This window comes from Humulus lupulus, chromosome 5, assembly GCF_963169125.1.
Source record: "Humulus lupulus chromosome 5, drHumLupu1.1, whole genome shotgun sequence".
In the NCBI taxonomy this organism is placed as follows: domain Eukaryota; kingdom Viridiplantae; phylum Streptophyta; class Magnoliopsida; order Rosales; family Cannabaceae; genus Humulus; species Humulus lupulus.
In genome coordinates, this window is record NC_084797.1 from 221,617,052 (window position 1) to 221,632,604 (window position 15,553).

General features: G+C 34.9%; 1 long non-coding RNA gene across 1 annotated transcript; it reads right to left on the reverse strand.

Annotated features, from left to right (window-relative positions):
- Positions 1–562: 562 nt before the first annotated feature.
- LOC133833988 (uncharacterized) lies at positions 563–2,232 on the reverse strand. Its single transcript, XR_009893254.1, has 3 exons — positions 2,115–2,232; positions 1,717–1,835; positions 563–1,570 (listed from the first exon to the last, which is right to left on the reverse strand). It is a non-coding gene; the product is annotated as an uncharacterized LOC133833988 (long non-coding RNA).
- Between the last annotated feature and the right edge of the window lie 13,321 nt (positions 2,233–15,553).

Below are 15,553 nucleotides of genomic sequence, written 5' to 3' on the forward strand. Positions count from 1 at the left end.
ATCTTACGGAAAACGCTTCATTTATTTCATAGTAATCAATCTGAGAAGCATCTAAACCAGCATTTGAAATAGCTTTTGGTATCACAAGGGCTGGAGCAGTAGTAAAGAATTCAGGTGCCTGCAAAGATAATCTTCTTTGAGCTATGTTTTAGCAACAGTAAAATATAACTAGGAAGCCAATTCATTGGAGTACCTGAGCTGCATCAGCATAGCCCTTAATCTTTGCAATTACTTGCAATACAAGTTGAAGTGCCTTCTCTCCACTCACTAGGAGTTACCTCTTAATATTCTAAGCTCGGTTTTATTCTTTGCATCAATATCTCGAAGGCTTTGCAGTTTCTTTGAAAGTGTTATGCTTCAAAAATAGGTCAATAAATGCCACCCTCAAGTTCTTAACCTCTCTATCTAATTCACTTGCTGTCCTTTGCCTGCAAGATCCTAGAAAATGGAGTAGGATCCACCAAAAACTGAGATAAGTCTACAAATCAGTGCTTGATGTATCATACAAAAATAAAACTGTAAAACCCACATAGCTCTTACTATTTTCTGAAAGTTTTTTCAAGATTACAGTATGTATTCCATCTTTTAGATACCACAAATTGTCAATAGCAGCAACTAAATTACTTAAGATGTTCTTAGTCTATTCAGAGGCTCTCTGTTGATCACCTTCCATCTGTTTAGGAAGGTCACATAAAGATGAACTTTCTGTTGCACCAGTTTCCGTAAGACGACTAAGAAAAGCCTCATGAAAAGTAGATTCAGATTCATCTGAAATACAGTATAAAGCTTCCTTATCAACAAACACTTCAAACACTATTTCCCTGATGTCACTTCCAGTTTGCAAGCATGGGTTATAGAGCCCTTATAGGTGCAAAACAATTAAACTTGTAACTAAACTATACTAAATTTCTATGACTAGAATGATAGTAAATGTAGAAGCAAATATTACATCCTTATGTTAATAAAACAGATCTAATGATCCACAACACAAAAACTAATTGTTATCTTAAAAAATAAAAACCAATTGTTATCCACAACTTAAAATACAACAAAAAAAATTTAGTCTCATAAGAAAAAGCATTCACTGCCCAAAATAGAGGCAGAGATTAGCTAACTTGTGTATATTTCAAAGCATTTATTCAAACCAATCACGTCACAAGGCATCGGTCGAGTTGGATTTAGGAATAAGGATTGATTTCTCTGTATTTTATATACCATGCCATTTCTAACTTCCTACAGCTTTAAACAAACAACACAGCTAAAAGACTTTCAGTTGACAAACTAAAAATAACTAGGAAGCAGCCAATATGGAATAAACACCACAAGGCAAAACCAGAAAACTGCATGATCTCAAATAAAGATGCATAAACGCGATAGGCGATCCTAACAGACGAACAAGAAAAGAAGCTCACCATCTCAAAGCCATCTAAATAGGTGTTGTGAGACAAGACGTAAACACATCTGTAGGAAATTCAGCACTTTGTGGAAGAGTCTCATGTGCTTCACAAGCTCCAAGTAGAATGCAATCCCTTGTGGATCCAGAGGAGCTAGAAGCAACCCAATCATGAAGCTACCAAACCATCAAATCAAGTCACTATATTTACAAATATATTTATATGTAAATATCTTAAATACAGATAATGAATTCATGTCACATAGCACCTTAATTATCAATACATATATCAATTCATTATATGTTTTGAGTTAAAGCTTTACCTCAATAAAAGCATTCACAATATTCCCCCAGCCGCAGAGCAATCAAAAACATATATGGAGGGTGTCTTCAACCAAGAATCAAGGTCACTGATTGGCAAAGGGATATACTGTGTATAACTCTGCAGTACCAATAACATTGGTGAGAAACCAAGCAAGACTCTAGTGATTGACCTTAAATTAAAGAGTCATAAAAGAGTTTCAAAGAAATAGAAGACCTTATTGAAAACCCAAATTTCACCACTAATGTTTCAAATGCTAATTAAATAGAAATTTACAAAGGAAAAATGCTGCATAAATATCCAGTTTTGACATTAGACTCCAAATATCATAAAGTCAAATTTATATAAGAGGATTAGTTAAAGCCAAAGCTTTACAACCTTAATTAACAATCAGAATACCTTCAAGATAGACTGCTTATTAGCTTTCTGAATGTGAATATTGGCAAGGAGAAGAATTAGATGTTCCCTCTAGTTGGCAACATTGCCTTCCTGGTTAGAAAACACATTATGAAAATTCAGAGAAGCATCAAAATATGAGCAATGCAGAAGAAAGAGCACATAGTCCAACCATGGAAAACAGAAATCAGAAGTACTTGGCAAAAATGGCCTGAATGGACAAGTAAAGTCATATCTCAACCTTTTTCTAGAGATTGTCTAGTCAAAAGCTATCTCCTTTAACATCTATTTTTTTAAGAAAAAAAACCTCAGAGCCACAGATAGTTTTCCAAACCATGAAATAGTCTTAGGAAGGGTACAATAATCAAATTCAGAGCACCATAACACTAGCTGCGGAAATTATTGTTAACTGGACATTTTTTGCCTTTGAAAAAGAGAGTAATGAAAAAATATTATTTTGTCAGTTAAGGACAAGTGAAGACAACCATCTAATAGCAACAATGAAATAACAAAAGAACCATATTTTGCTCTCAGTACTGCAATATGAGTTTTGCTCAATACACCAGAGCATACATTTAGTTCAAATATTGTTAGATATTAGATGTTTCATGACAGCCATATATGTGATAATCAGGAAAACCCCACTCTGAACTTTGTCACAGTTGTCTCAAACAAAATGAAGAAAAATTTATATAAGTTTCATGCAAGTCAATACCTGAAATCAAGAATTTCAACATCTAGGAGTAATTATACACAATTATGTTAGGAAAAGAGATGCTTACCGCCCATGTAAAAACAAGGCTGACTTTTGCCCTTTCCTTTCCTGTGTTCACCAAATGAAAACAGACAAAGTCTACTAACTTTCTAACAACAATATCAAATTCGTAAATTTATGACTAAAATATCATATTCTAGATCATGTTGAATTATTCACATACTTATTTAAGTTACACTTGTATAGAATTTAAAAATTAATAACAAAATCAATTCACACAGGAGAAAATACAAGGAATGATATTCAGCATATAATCACACCGAACAACATACATGAGCAGGGGAATTAATTTCAATAATAAAGAAGGGTAGGAAGAAGCATCGTATTTTTAAAAACTGTAATCAAAGGACTCATTTAACAATATACCCAAGTAGTAACCCGATACTCGTTTCAATACTTATGCTTGACATAAACAACTCAGCAGAAATTTTAAGCAACTTACTGATTGTTCAACATGGATCCAATTCATCTGCTATTGATCCCATTTTCTGCATGAAGAAGTAAGCAATCCAATTCATGAATCAAGCTTTTGAAACTCATGAAACAACTTCAGCTACTAGTTCAGATCACATCAAACAAATTAGTTTCAAACACTACTATAAATAAGTAAGCAATCCAATTCACCAACATGCATTACAGTAGTCATTATAGCTTAATCCACTTACAAAAAATCTGAAGAAACACAGAAAGAGAAAGAACAAAGAATTTATTAATAAAAAGAAAGATAACATCTACCAATAATAAAAAGCATCACAAGGAGAACACAAAATAAGGCTAGATAAAAAAAATTACATTTATACACTACTTTGCAAAAGACAAGAAAAACATATAGGCAAGCATAAGACCCTATAATAATTAATGCCATCATAATAAAACAAATCAACACACTGTACGAATAACCTTGAAGAAAAGGAAGTTTCAAAACACTATCCTATGTTATTAAATATTCCAAAAAAGTTTTGTATATATAAATAAATATCTTGTGTCTTCTAACTTTTAACCTAATTATATAATATTAATTAACTCTGTGGTGCTATTTCAATAGAATTAATACACATGAGTCCAATGGAATGAGGCAAATATGGGAGCAGAGTCAATAACATACACTTTTATATTATGAAAGATATACATAGTTAATTATGTGTGCTTACTAATTGGAAGCCAACAATTGATATAAAGTGCAATGTCCAAATAAAAAATAATACTTAAAAAGCAAATAGTATAATTACCATAAGAAGACAACACAGGTAGACCAATTTCTCAAGATTTTAAGAACCTGCATATAGAGTTTTATCATAAGCTAAATAAGAGGAGCTTTTGTGCAATGAATGAAGAGATATACAGCTAGCTATATGACACCCAACAGAGATAAAGCAAGCAATTAGTAGCAAATCACAGCTCACAAGAGACAAAGACTCGAAAACTTAAACTAATAGATCATAAATCTGTATATGGTAAACTATCACAAAAGCTTTCAGTTTTTATCTTCAATCTGTACTGTGAAACACTATCTCTAAAAATCATTTCAGAAGAAAAATAAAAATAATTTAGCTAGCACTGTTGCCAAAAGTAAACTGAAAATAATGGTGAACCTCATTTGCACAATACAAAAATATCAACATTCAGGGCATTAAAGTATAGCAGAGGACAAAAAGAATGGAGAACTTACCCTTCCAATAGAGTAGACTATGAGAAATAGTTGACCAAGAACTTTAGAGATGATTAGAGACACTCAAGATGACCAGAAGAGAAGCAAGTAGGGGCAGATCTTCAATGGTGAAATAGATTTTTTCTTTTCCTAAAATGTTGATATAAGGAAAATGTAAAAAAGAAAAAACCCTTACAGTTACCAAAAATACAAAATAATGAAGAAAAAAACAAGAAAATGCATACCAAAACAGTGATAACGATTCCAAAAAAATGCATACCAAAACAGTGATAACGATACCAAAACAAGAAAAAAACAAGAACAACCAGTCTTTAAAATATTGACCTATGATGTGTAGAACTATATTAAACTTGGCAAATCTTAAGTTATTAATTTTATTCTCAAGACCTGAAAGCGAATATACATTTGTAGTGCGTGTAAATATATACAGTATAAATTATTCAGATTTCCTCTCTTCATTCTCTTCTACCACTCTAATTCTTCTTTCACTAATTCCACTACAATTTACCAATTCAACATTTGTCATCATCTTTGAATTACACTATTTATCTCCTTCACTTTACATTTTTTAAAGAGAGTATTTATTTGGCCCTCAAACTTTAAAATGAGACACTTGAAAGTTAAAAGGGCCAAAGTTAGAATGTTAGTGCATAAAAAAACAGGGGCAATGGAGACCCGAGTATATCCACAACAACAAAAAAGCCACAGCCAACAACAGATCATAAAAACTTCTTTAATGCTTTTTTTTTAATGCAAAATGAATGTCCAAAAAGCAACATGCCACCTTCACAGATCAAAACAGGAAAGGGAAACTTTTCTAGAGCAATTTTCATCATATTCATCATCTATTGCATATAACAGTTCCATGAAAAGACTGTAAAGCCAAAGCGGTAATCATAGCTGGTTTGTAGTTATGGTGTTCAGCCAAAGATTGGTGTGTTTTGTGTAAGAAGAATTCTGAAAATGCAGATGGCTTGTTCTTCCACTGCCCGGTCTCAATCCAAGTTTGGTACAAGAATTTAGAAGAATTTAAAATGGTCTGGTGTGTTCCAGCAAACTGTCTAGGTGCTTTTTGTTTCAGGTGAGCGGCTCAAAGGCGAAGAAGACTCTTTGGAAGATTGTAGTAACAACTATCTGATGGGTTATTTGACTAGAGAAGAATAAGAAAATCTTTGAGGAAGTGGAAAATAGGGTGGAGAAATTTGGGTTAAATTTATAATGAGTGGTGCTCTTTGGGTCCACTCAAATAAGGACTTCAAAGACTTTTGATTCACAGATTGGTTGAGAGAGGGAATTTGTTGTTGTAATGTTCTGTTTTGTATATCGTTGTTGTGGTAGTTAAGCTACCTTTTTATTTTTTCTTAGTTTTTGTTTTTCTTGAGTTTCCTGTGGTTGTTTTCTCCACTCACTTGTATTATATATTCTTTTATTAATACAAGCTGTTTTGTTTAAAAAAAAAATAACTATTTCAACTAAATTTTACCTGATTGTGAGAGCACCTTTCATAAATGAAGATAAATCAAATTCCATAGCATACACTAAAGACAATATTATTTATATCTTTTCTGCTAAACTCGTATTAAAAATAAAAATTAACTTTTTAAAATCTTAACATGCATTGCCATCTGATATTAAAGTAGACTCATAAACTATATACCATTGGAAAAAACTCATAAAAGGTGCAGCTGAAAAAATAAAAGTGAAAACTTACCATGAAAACCAGCATAGATTGCTGCCATTCTCACTACAACAATTTTCACTTTTAATGACTCTATAATGACTTACACCAATGGTGTAAGTCATTAAAAGTATTCAGGGATATTTAAAGTCTAATGGTGTAAGTCATTAAAAGTTCTTGTTGATGACTACCAAGGTAAGTCATTAAAAGTGGTGGGAGACGTTAATTGAAAAATATGAATATAAAATTATTTATTTATAAAATATCAGACTTGCAAGAGCATCTGACGTCTCCCCTGGGAAGACGTTAAATGTTTGGCCTAATATATATATTCAGCCTTTCTTTCTTCTTCCCCGAGCGCACGAACCAGAGGCGGAGAAGGGCGATTTTCTGGGCGATTTCAAGGCCATTTTTTGACGAATTTGACCGATTGTAGGCTATAAAGTCTCATTTGAGGTAAGTTTTTATTATTTATAAGTGTTGTATAATAGTTAGGATAATTTTCATGCTTATTGTCTCTAGTTATTAAGGAATTGATATTGAGATTTTAGGGTTTATGAGTTGCGGTTTTTGGTGATTTTTGGCTCAACAAAGTGGATTTAAAGCATATTTGAGGTAGGATTTCAAGATTAAACAATGTATTATAGTTAGAATGGTAGAAAAAATTATTTTTGTGCATTTTTTTATATGATTTGTGGGTTTTATTAGAAATATTAGTTTAAAGTATGAAAAATAATGTTTATGTATATTTGAGATACTATATTGTTTAATTTTAAGATGATACCACATTATTTACTATTTTAAATTTTTTATTACTATTTAATCCGAAAATTATACATTTTTTAATTAATTTTTAATATTTGTTAAGCATATATATGTAAATATTTGTTTGCTAAAATATATTTAATAATTGTCTAAAATAAGAAAAATAATTTAATTTTAATTTTACATAAAAAATAGTAATTCGAGTTTATAATGTTTATAATTTTTTTTAATTTATATTATTATTTAATTAGAAAATTATATATATTTGTAATCTTTATTAAAATTTAACTAGGTTATTTATATATAGTTATGTTATTTTATTGATTTAGTAATGTTTTATTAATTAATTAATTTAAAATTTTAAGTTGTGGTTTTAACTGAGATTTTTGCCTCAAATTTTCAATTTCAAGCACACATTTGAGGTTTTTAAGTTTCTAAAATTTCAATAATAAATTATTGTTAATCTAATTATTTAATGAAGTTTGTTTATTAATATTTTATTTATTAATTAATTTAATTTTGTAGGTTGTGAATTTAATAACAAAGTGCGCTCTTTGCAAAGTGAAGTAAATTTGTTAACAAGGACTATTAATTGCAAGTGGTACATACATTATCTTCTTTCTTGTTTTAGTATTATTAAACTTTTGTTAGAGGTGTTTAAATATCTTAAATATTCATCCATAGTGAAGTAGGTTCTGAGATTAAAATTGTGTGTTTCGGTGATAACAAAAGGTTGAGAACTGTGTGTTTTAGTGAAGTAAGTTCTGGAAAATTTGTTTGTGTGCTGCGGAGATATAAGGAAGAAACTTATTGTGTGTTATTTAAATTTTTTGACTTGTTGTTCACAGATGGTTAGATCACTATTATAGGGGAAATGCTGCTCGATTTTGTCTAGAATTATGTATTTTATTATTCTATTATTATATTTGTATTGTGTTGTGCTTATTCGATTGGATTTGATTAGATTGACAGATGGTTAGGTTACTAATATAGGGGAAATGCTGTCCAATTTTTCGTATGCTTATTTAGTATTTTTTTTAGTTTAATTTTTCATAGACATAGGAGATGATATGGATAGAAAATGGATGTCAACGAATAGGTTATCCGTGGAATATAAAAACGGGGCCAACCTTTTTCTGACCAGTCTACCAAAACATCCCGAGATTCCAAATTAAATATAAATTGTGTAACCTAAAGTAACTAACTACAATTTCAATTATTTTGACAATCTATTGTTGAATTTTACTAATATTCTTCATATTAAGTATTTTTAGTTAAATATTAGTGTCCACACCAACCATATAAGTGACATTTGGATATTATGTGATGAGGATGTTGAAGGATTACATTGAACATCCACGACCTGGACATTACTTGAAGAAAGAGATATGTATATATAAATTTATACAAAGTTAACAATTTATTTATTATTAAAGTATATATAATTAAATAATAATTAACTAATATATTTTACTTTGTATTTTTTTGTAGCTAAACACTACGCCATATACACCAGCACAGATTAATGAACTGCAATAACACTGGGCGAACCATATGCTACCGATAATTCAAAGTCATCGTCCCACATATTAGGTTTTTTTTTACATTTTATTTCTTACCATATGTCTAGCTAGCTAGAGTAATATTTATTAATTTTGTATGTTTAACAACAAATATTACAATTTTGTATATTTAGCTAGCAAAAACATATTATATACACATTTCGATTTTATTAATGAAAATTCACAATTTAAATTTGCATATAATTTATATTTTTTAATTAATATATTTAATTCTATTTAAAAAAAATTAATATATTTAATTCTATTAATTAATATACTAAAAATAATTATTTAATTATTTTTTTAAAAAAATTACAAAAACCAATGACGTCTCCCAGGGGGAGACGTTGAAAGTCTACAAAGTCTCCCCATGGGAGACGTTGTAGGTACCTATGACGTCTCCCATGGGGAGACTTTGTAGACTTCCAACGTCTCCCCCTGGGAGACGTCATAGGTTGTACACGTACACCCTATGACGTCTCCTAGGGGGAGACATTGGAAGTCTACAAAGTCTCCCCATGGGAGATGTCATAGGGCCACTTTAGATGGCTCCTGCAACAACGTCTCCCCTAGGGGGAGGCATTAAATGTCTACAATGTCTCCCCCATATAGCCATTAAATGTCTATTTTGTTGTAGTGTCTGCACTCTGTTGCTCTTTGTGAACCAGGTGGCAAAACAGTACCAACAACTATATCCCCAACTTCACTTGGGTCCAGATTTGTTTTCTCTATCATGGCCTAAATTGTATATTAATCACATATAAGAAAGAAAAAAAAATCAATAATCCTGTGTATATAAGCGAAATCAGAACAAAATCATATACAGTAATGGTATTACAAGCCAAAATCAATGGGTTGTTTACCTTTAAAACAACTGCAAGTAAATCATCAGCTGGAGTATCCTTATACCCTCCTAGCTTAGCTTTGGAAATTGGAGTCTGGTAAGCCTTGTTTGAGAAAATTTTCAAAGGAAAAAAAACTACATAAAAATATTAACAAATGCTTAAAACAAATCAAACGTTCATTTTGTTGAAGCAAGAAATTTTCGCCACAATCACTATATTGTCTCCAAGAAATTTTACCTGATTAAACCTGCTAGCACATCAAGGGTTGTCTTCATCTAAAGGAAAATTAAAATTAAACTTCATGAAAATTTAATGACTGACAACATTTAGCTACATTAGTCTCACTGTTTAGTAAGATTTCATATGTCTTAAAATAAGGTGTCAAAAAAGCAATTAATAAGATTCTTACTATTGATTTTCTCCTCTAACTCCAAGTTCAAAGAGTAAACTTTAGTAGAAGATGAAAGGAAACTACAAACAAAGAATAAACATTTTTCTGAAACAGAATGGACCACAGTTCAATATAAAAGGCATCATATTGCAACTTCAGTCAATAAATCAGCTGTTAAAAAAACATCAACGAATGAAGAAAATATTGAATTCAACAAAAACATTGTCTAATCTTAAAGCATAAATGATGATTGTTAGAATGATTTAGAAACTAAGATATACCCAATTACATTTGATCAAAATGGAAAGTAATCAATATATAAAATAGAATTTGTAAATAATTTTGACTGAACTCACCTCACCTGACCAAGAGAAGAGATAACAATTTCAGTCTAGTCCACCACCATGAGCAGAATAGAGAAGGTCCCAATTTCTTGTGGTCTGAGCAAATCAAAACTCGAACCTGTATAATAGCCATCTTTTACAACACAACTTTAGAGATTAAAAAAAAATACTACATCTGCCATTTTTTACTCTAGAAATTTAGCGACTCCAAAACCAAAAAAAAACATTTACAGTAGGCCTTTGTAAATTCTCAAACCAAATAAAGGATACAAACTCAATATCGTAAAAGATTTATGCCTTTAATGAAAAAAATCATATCTATAGAATCACATAGGTATACTACATCCGAAATTAAATAGAGAGATTCATATTTTATGAAAATTTCAAGAAGAAAGAAGAGGGGGCTCGGATCCCACTATGAGACCATCAGTGAGAAGTAATAGACCCTAAATTCCTACAAAAGGAAGTAAACTTCCATTTATTGAGTCTTATAAAAGTCTTGCTTGAAGACTTTTCCATGATCTAATTTACCCTTTTCTTCAATAATCCTAACTGAGACACCAATCAAAGATTCCAAAACCCAATTTCAAGTAGCTAAAGAAATAGTACAGACCTCAAATTTTCAGAAATGGCAACATCGCCCTCCTCAATGACCCCGGGACTTAAACTCAACCCTCCATCTTCACCATTTATATGAGCTCTACCCGTAACTGGACAACTGGAGACCACTCCCATCTCCGTCTTTGTCCCCACCTCCGCAATCTGGTTGGGAGAGAATGAGCCCTGAACGCCACCGCTACCACCATTCCCAGCGAAAAACAGAAGATCGTGCCTCCTAGGGATGGAAGAGATGCTTACAGGGAAGTTGCTTGGCCTCAATGCCAAGCTTGAACTGGTCCTTGCAAACGGCGCAGAGCATAAAAAGGTCATCGTTCAGAAGGGACTGGTCGATTCTAATGGTGGGTATTGTGTCAATGGAAGATTTCGAATCAGGGAGAGGCGTAGATGGGTCAGAGGAGGACTGACTGGAAATGGAGAGAATGAGAGATAGAGAAAGACGAGAGAGAGGGAGAGAGAGAGAGGAGATTTGAGGGATGGAGGAGATTTGAAGCCGAACCACTGGGATTGACTTTGGGGATACTGTAGTCGAAGAAGAAAATGGGGGAGTTATATTCGGGCTAGGAAAAAATGAATTTGCTGAAAAACAAAACATAAATTTTATTATAGGTGGGCTCCCAAATAAATTACCGCCATTTTTTCCTTTTACCACATATATATATAAAAGTATATCATAACACTTTTTCATCAGTATTATATTTTTATGTTATAAAAAAGGGTATTTGGTGTAGTGAGAGATACAACAAAATTTTGTCATTTTCACAACGACTACGGTCATGACACTAATGAGTGTAACTAGTTGAAGGACAAGATTGAGTTCCATATCAGACAAAGACACCCAAGGAGATAGGTGCAAGCCACAGGGGGTTCTTAATGAGAGGCTTAAGGAGGCAACGAGCAGGCACCTGTACACCAACGCTCGCCACCTTTACAGCTAGCTCCTATGGTAGGTATGTTACTCACCATATGTGGCGGCCCACTCCTTGCAAGAGATAGTGGGAAGGCAAGGGAGCGATACGCCCGGACCTTACGCCACGACCAGGACATCGAGATGATGAGTGTGGAAGATCGAGCGCCTAAAAAAGCTTAAACAGAGGAAGAGTAAATAACTTTCTCTGAGGACGATGCTCAGCATGTCCGATTCCCACATTCGGACCCGCTGGTCGTGGACGTCCAGATTGCCAACATGATGGTTAAAAGGGTGTTGGTTGACATAGGGAGCTCAGTCAACATTTTGTATAAATCTTCGCTAGAGAGGATGAAGTTTTCCATCAAGGACCTGGAGCCATGCAACCAAACCATATACGAGTTTTCTGGAGAAGGGCTTGCGCCAACAGGGTCGATTAGGCTCCCTATTATAGCAGGAACTGCGCCCGCAAATAGGACATTACTCACTACGTTTATAGTAGTTGATTGTCTTTCTGCGTACAATGCTGTAATTGGAAGGCCTATTCTGGTTGACCTGCGAGCTGTGACCTCGGTTTGGCACCTTTCCATGAAATTCCCAACTGACGCAGGGATAGGATGTGTATTGGGAAACCAACGAGAAACTAGGGAGTGCTACAACTCCTCGATATCTAAGGCGAAGAAAGGTGGATCGAGGGAAGCTGTTGGAAAAGAGTTGCAAATGGCCAATGGAGTACAAGCCAAATCAGGTGATTGTGTCACCAAATAGGGTGTTGCCCAAAGTGAGGATAGGGATTTGGATCCTCACTTTGGGGATTTTGATGAAGAAGTAGGACCCATCGAGGACCTTGAAGAGGTCCAACTTGATGAAGTAGATCCGACCAGGGTTGTGAATGTCGGTAAAAACTTAGAGACAACAATCAAACAAAAGCTGGTGGAATTTTGAAGAAGAACCAGGAAGTCTTTGCCTGGTCACATAAAGACATGGTTGGAATAGACCTAGCAGTTAGCATCCATGTCCTAAACATAGACAAAAGTTTTCCACCAGGGCAATAAAAAAGAAGGCTGCTCGACAAAGATAGATCGAAAGCTTTAATGGAAGAAGTCGAGAAGCTAAAGGAGAACGGATTCATCAGGGTAGCATTTTATCCATCGTGGGTCTCTAATCCCGTACTAGTACCCAAGCTGAATGGCAAATGGAGAACATGCGTGGATTTCACAGACCTTAATAAAGCCTGCCCAAAAGATTGTTTCCCACTCCCAAGGATCGACCAGCTGGTCGATGCCACTTCAGGGCACGAGATCCTATCATTTATGGATGCATACTCTGGGTACAACCAAATCAGTATGCACCCACCTGATAAGGATCACACTAGCTTTCGAAATGATACGGGGCTTTACTGTTATAAAGTAATGCCCTTCGGTTTGAAAAACGCTGGTGCGACTTACTAGCGACTAGTCAATCACATGTTCAAGGAGCTGATCGATACAAACATGGAAGTATATGTTGATGACATGGTGGTTAAGTTGAAGAAGGCAGAAGAACACATAGGGGGCTTGCAAGATTGCTTCAACGTCTTGAACAAGAATCAAATGAAACTGAATCCCCTCAAGTGTTCCTTCGAAGTTTGTAAAGGAAATATTTGGGCTTTATAGTAAACTCACGAGGAATTGAAGCTAATCCCTAAAAGATCAAGGCCCTCGTCAATATGAAATCACCAACGAAGATCAAAGATGTTCAAAGTTTAACCAGAAGAATCGCTGCTCTAAGTAGATTTATCTACAAATCGACAGATAAGTGCGTCCTGTTTTTTAATCTGCTTAGAGGCAATAAGAAATTATAATGGAGAGAGGAGTGCGAGCAGGCTTTCCAGGCTTTAAAGTCTCATATGTCGCAGCCACCGATTCTATCTAAACCGGTTGAAAAGGAAACTTTGTTCATCTATTTGGCGGTCACAGAATATGTTGTAGTGTTGTCTTGGTAAGAGAAGAGGAAAATGTACAAAAGGTCGTATATTATGTAAGCAAAAGGCTAATAGGAGCAGAGCTCCAGTATCCACCCATTGAAAAATTAGCCTACTACTTGATTTTAGCTTCCAGAAAGTTACGGCCATATTTTCAAGCTCACCCCATCACTGTACTAACCGGCCAGCCTCAACGGCAAGTTCTGCAGAAGCCAGAAGTCGCTGGTCGATTGTTGAAATGGGCAGTTGAACTTGGGCAGTTTGAAATTTCTTACTTGCCACGAACAGCGATAAAAGGACAAGCTCTGGCCGACTTTGTCGCAGAGTTCACTGGGCTTCCAGATGATGAACAAATAGAAGAGCATGAGCCTCACAACCAAACTCCCTCTTGGAAGTTATTTACAGACAGTTCTTCTAATGAACATCACGTTGGAGCCGGATAACGAAGCCGAATATGAAGCCCTGCTCGTAGGTTTATGATTAACCAGGGACATGAACATAAAATCACTTGAAATCTACAGTGACTCCCAGTTGGTGGTTAATCAGATTATTGGAGAGTATCAAGCCCGTGGGCTGAAGATGGTTGCATACTTGAACAAAGAAAAAGATTTGTTGGCACAGTTTGAAAGATATACCCTACAGCAAGTACCTCGCGACTAGAACTCAAACATTGATGCCTTGGCCAAGTTAGCAAGTGCAAAGGATGTAGACACGTTGAATATAGTACCGATTGAGCGACTGTCCACACCAAGCATCAGCGCAGAGGAAACTTCTCTGATAATTCAGGCAGAAGATGCATGGATGGCACCTTTCGTTGAGTACTTGATGCATGGTGTGTTGCCAATGGACAGAAACAAAGCAAGGGCCCTTCAGAGGCAGGCTGCTCGGTTTATCCTGGTTGACGAAATTCTATACCAAAAGGGATACTCAATTCCACTCCTAAGGTGCGTCTTAAAAAAAAAGGCCAAAGAATTGATGCGAAAGGTCCATGAAGTTTTCAGCGGGGACCACTCTAAGGGCAGAGTTTATCAAAAAAGATCCTAAGGCAAGGATACTTCTGGCCAACAATGAATGAAGACTCGATGCAATTTGTTCAAAAATGCGACAAGTGTCAGAGATTCTCCAAGATTCTGCGAGGATCCCTTAATGAGCTAAAGCAGATGCAAAGTCTGTGGCCATTCGTAGTATGGGGTATAGACCTAATTGGATCTTTACCCACAGGGAAAGGCGGCGTCAAATACGTCGTGGTGGCTGTCGATTACTTCACAAAGTGGGCTGAAGCTGAGCCACTTGCAACCATAACGACCAAGAAAGTGCTGGACTTTGTGGTCAAAAACATAGTGTGTCGCTATGGATTACCAAGAAAAATTGTCTCAGACAACGACACGTAGTTTGATAGTGATCTGTTCATGGATTTTTGCGAGCAGCATGGAATTATCAAAAGCTTTTATTCAGTTGCCCACCCGCAGGCAAACGGGCAAGTTGAAGCTGTCAATAAAACACTGAAGGATACTCTGGAGAAAAGGCTTGAGGAAGCAAAAGGGGCATGTCCAGAGCAGTTGCCCGAAGTCCTCTGGTCGTACAGAACATCCCATCGAATAGTAATAGGCCATACTCCATTTTCCTTAACTTATGGATATGAGGCTATGTTGCCTGTTGAATTAGATCCACCATCGCATCGACGGATGGCTTATGATCAAGGCGCTAATAGCCAGTTATTGATGGAATCTTTGGAATTGGTCAATGAAAGGCGCGAGCATGCCCAACTCCGAATAGCAGCTTACTAGCAAAAGGTGGCCCCGTATTTCAATTCTAAAGTATGTGAAAGGAAATTTAATGTGGGAGATCTAGTACTTAGAAGAGTCTTCCTTAACACCCGTGATCAAGCTGCTGGAGTACTCAGACCTAACTGGGAAGGACCGTAC